This window comes from Thamnophis sirtalis, unplaced genomic scaffold, assembly GCF_051295495.1.
Source record: "Thamnophis sirtalis isolate CommonGarterSnake01/CBP01778 unplaced genomic scaffold, rThaSir2_p1.2 scaffold_2, whole genome shotgun sequence".
NCBI lineage: Eukaryota > Metazoa > Chordata > Lepidosauria > Squamata > Natricidae > Thamnophis > Thamnophis sirtalis.
In genome coordinates, this window is record NW_028261382.1 from 14,541,058 (window position 1) to 14,545,588 (window position 4,531).

The window sequence follows — 4,531 nt, forward strand, 5'->3', positions numbered from 1 at the left end:
CTTTAGTTCTCACAGCTCCAACCAGCTTGGCTGTGGCAGCCCTGAAGATGCTCTCAAAATGGCTCCAGCTTAAAAATGGCTTCAGGGATGACAGGTAGCTTATAAATCACCATATATCTAGAATTTCTATGATGGGCTTCTCCCAGCCAGCTGAGTTGGAAACAGATATCCAAGGATGTAAGAACCGATAACTAATAGATTTATTAAAGAAAAGATAAGGAAACCATGCATGAAATGTATGCCAAGTGTAACATGCATTTATAGAGAAATCAAGATTCACTTCTTGCTTCTCTTTATCCCATCTGCTTCTAGAAGCAAATCACTTTGGGGCAGGTGGGATGTGCTCTTCATTTGAGCCAAGAACTTAGTTCATGCCAAGCTTTTTGTTTATGTCCTTGTAAGAAGTGCCTGTCACAAAACAAGTCAAATGTCATCCATTATGCACAGCCCATCCTGAGCAATGGCACTTACAGGATTGGATGTTAGATCAGTACTTGCCTCAAACCTTCAAACCTTAAACAAGTATTAATCAGGAACAATAAATCATACCATACTAACACAGATTCGGAAAAAACCAAATCCCTTTGCTACTTTGCGCTGTCAACTCTGACTAATTCATTATCTCGTATTATTCTCAGCTGTGGCTGGTTCACCATCAGTGGTGGGTTTCAAAAATTGTTGGAACCTACTCTGTGGGTGTGGCCTCCTTTGTGGGAGTGGCTTGCCACCCATGTGACCGGATGGGAGCGGCTTGCCGCCCATGTGACCGGATATGAAATTATGAATTAGTACTTAGGTCGGTCCAAGAAGCTATTCAGAAACTCTGGCATTGAAGCATGCAAGTCTTAAAGCTGTCAAGTTACAAGATCCTTGCCAGTGGTGGGTTTCAAAAAAATTTGGAACCTCTTCTGTATGTGTGGCCTGTTTTCCAGGTCCACTGGTGGAACCTCTTCTAACCGGTTCGGTAGATTTGACGAACCGGTTCTACCGAATAGGTGCGAACTGGTAGGAACCCACCTCTGTTCACCATGCTTTTTTGACTAAATCACATCTCCAAGCACAACTAGCCAACCTGGTCAACACTAAGAGCTACTGAGAATTCTTAATTCAACCATATCTGGAAAGAATCATAGGACTGGAAGGACATCAGAGTTCTTCTAGTCCAGCCCTCTGCTCAAGACAGGCATCTTATGCCAACCCAGTCAAATGGTTGTCCAGTCTATTTTTGAAAACCTCCAGTGATGGAGTACCTACAATCCCAGGAGGCAAGCTACTCCACTGATTAATTGCTCTGTCAGAAAACTTCTCCTTACTTCAAGGTTGTATCTCTCTTTGACAAGCTTCCACCCATTACTTCTTGTCCTGCCCTCTGTTGCCCTAGAGAATAAGTCACCCCCCTCTTCTTTGTGACAGGCCCTTGGGAGCTCAAGAGTGCCATAGATTTGCTGCTAACTCGTGATTTGAAACCCACAATATCTTGTTCTCTTCATACGGTACCTGACATTTGAAGCAGTGCTTCCATTCTTCAGATTTAACTTTGTCTGCTAAATGAACTTGTGTCTTATCTACTCTGGCAATACTATTACAGCATCCTTTACAGTACCAGGACTTCATACAATGGAATCTGGGCTATTGTTCAGCAGCAGTAACAGTAGAAGACCTCTGCATTCTACAGGGACAGTCAGTTTCTGCACAAAAGAATAAATAGCAGTACCCAAAAAATCAGTGAAGGGGAACAGTTTGATTCTCAAGGGCAAGTCAAGAGAGTTATAATTTCATTGCGCAACAGCTAAGCTAGAATTTATTCAAAAGGTTCAACAATGTCATTGATTAATCCATGAAGGACGAAAGATACGGCAGCCGTTTATGGAACAAGTCACAATTCTCTATGCTGAAAACATTATACAAATATTATATAAACCACAACATCTGGATTCACACAATATGGTGTAAATAAAATCAAATAACCCACACTTTATCTAAATGGGCTGGGTGACCCCAGTTGACATCAAATGATTCTTCTCTCGTTGTGTGCATTAATCAGACCATACCAAAAAAAGCCATTTATCACACCAAAATGTGTTGTGCATGTTTGATTGCTTTGCAAATGGCAACTGCCTACAGGCAATAATAACTGTTCGTGCCTTCTATACTTTACTAGTTACTAATCTCACTTTTTATTACTTTTTCCCAAAAGCAGTAAAATTGAGCATATATCCACCCTCTTATAAAAGTACAATCTATGGAAGCCAATATCTTCTTCAAAATTGTAACCTGTGAAATTAGGTGTTTGTTGCTGCAATACAGGTAACCCGTGTCCTCCAACAGTTTGTTTAGTGACTGTTCAAAGATACAAAAGTGCCAAAAAAAGTGACATGACCATTTTTCACACAATTGTTGCAGCATCCCGCATGGTCTCATGACCAAAACTGAGATGCCTAGCAACTGGGCGGGGGGGGGGGGGTTACTTAATCCCCTGCATTATTCTTTTACAGGACACACTTCTTTTCTGAGGGGAGGCTGCCTGTCAGGCCTGCAGCCATATTTTCTTGTGGATCTCAGGCTTGCCACACTTTCTATTATTCTACTATTCCTTTTTGTATTGTGTGAAAATGGGAGGGGGGATTGTACGGAGTTAGATGCTATGTAGCCAAAACAAAATTATTTCTAGAAAGCCAAGGTCATCCTTTGTCTCTGCACCTCTGCACCTGACCGGAACTGGATGGGTGGAAGCTGCCAGCATGGTAATGGAAGATTGGACCATGTGATGGGCTAGTGGGTTGGGGGCAAGATCTTGAACTTTCAACTGGGTGGAAAACCGGGAAGACTTCAAATTCGGGTTTTCCCAGATGTGCCAACATGAGTCTCTTAAATAAATTGAAACTTTGAGCAATACATTGCCTTGGACTCTGATTTACTTTTGGATGCTATTTGGAACCCTGACATTGCATGCATTTATGACAGTTGCAATGTCTTGGGGTCATATGATCCCCTTTTGCAACCTTCTGACTAGCAAAGTCAGTGGGGAAGCCAGATTTATGTAACAACCACATTCCAAACTTAACAACTGCAGTGATTTACTTAACAACTGTGCCAAGAAAGGTTATAAAATGGGTCAAAACTCATTTAACATCTTCCTCATTTGCCAATGGAAATTTTGGATTCATAACCCTATTCAGATGACCCTGAAGGCACAGATAAAGTGGCCTCAATGACTCTCAGAAAGAGTGTTAATGACCAAATGACAGCAAGGAATATAAATCCTTCCATCCTCTGCCATTCGGTCAGAACTGAAGAAGCTTCTCGGATGAGAAGCGAAATATATTCAAGAAAAAAACAAAGTCTAGCCGCCTTTTGAAAAAGCACCTTTGGGACAACTTAAATGGGCTTCACTAGTTTATGATTCAGTATAGCAATAGCAATAGCAATAGCAGTTAGACTTATATACTGCTTCATAGGGCTTTCAGCCCTCTCTAAGCGGTTTTACAGAGTCAGCATATTGCCCCCAACAACAATCCGGGTCCTCATTTTACCCACCTCGGAAGGATGGAAGGCTGAGTCAACCCTGAGCCGGTGAGATTTGAACAGCCGAACTGCAGAACTGCAGTCAGCTGAAGTAGCCTGCAGTGCTGCATTTAACCACTGCGCCACCTCAGCTCTTTATTATACTTTGTCAACCCAGTCCATTTAGAAGTGTAGAGTAGAGGTCAAAATGACAGGTCCAGCCATTTTTAAAATCTGCTACACTAGAACTGACTCTTACCCTGTATTCATACCTTAATAAGTCGCAATTAATTGAACTAAGCCAATTGTTTGTATTTGCAAAGCCAACAAGGTAGCCAAAGACATTTCAGTCTAGATCACGTGCAAACTTTATGCATTTACGAGGACGATAAACAATTAAGGGAATACAATCCATCCACATTGATTTAAGCCCCACATCATGTGCCTTCTGCTCAGCTGAAAGTTCCTACTGGACAGGACAAAGGCTAACAAGAAAAATACCTTCATGGAGAGACCACTCCAAAGTCCAGAAGGGAAAAAAAAGCAGAACCATTTCAAGAGGCATCCATGAAACAAGAAAGATCTAAGAAAACAAAACCAAGGAGACAAACTGTTTCATGGCTTGGAGCATAAGACGGTTAGAGACATTTTTCCACCAAACTTTGCTTATTAAGCTCTTGTGCTCCCTGCAACCTCTCTAGCCCAGGGCTCAGCTGCCATTAATCTACAGTGTTCCTGGAAAAAAATGTTGACAAGGGAAACTTTTACCATCCTGAGGAAATCTTACTTTTTTTAACCTCTTAAACAGGCACCCTTGGACCATGGCCTTGTTCTGGACTGGTATTTCTGACATTGGTTCTGCAGCAGGAAGCTTAAATCTTCCCTTTCCAGCTGATAAGAGATTCCCCACACTTAGCATTTTTCTTCTGGGGCATGTTCTCAAGCTTGGTTATGCAGCTACAATAATTGGGTTTACACAGAATGCAAAGCCAAAAGCAACAAAACATACTGGCTACAAGTGCCTGAA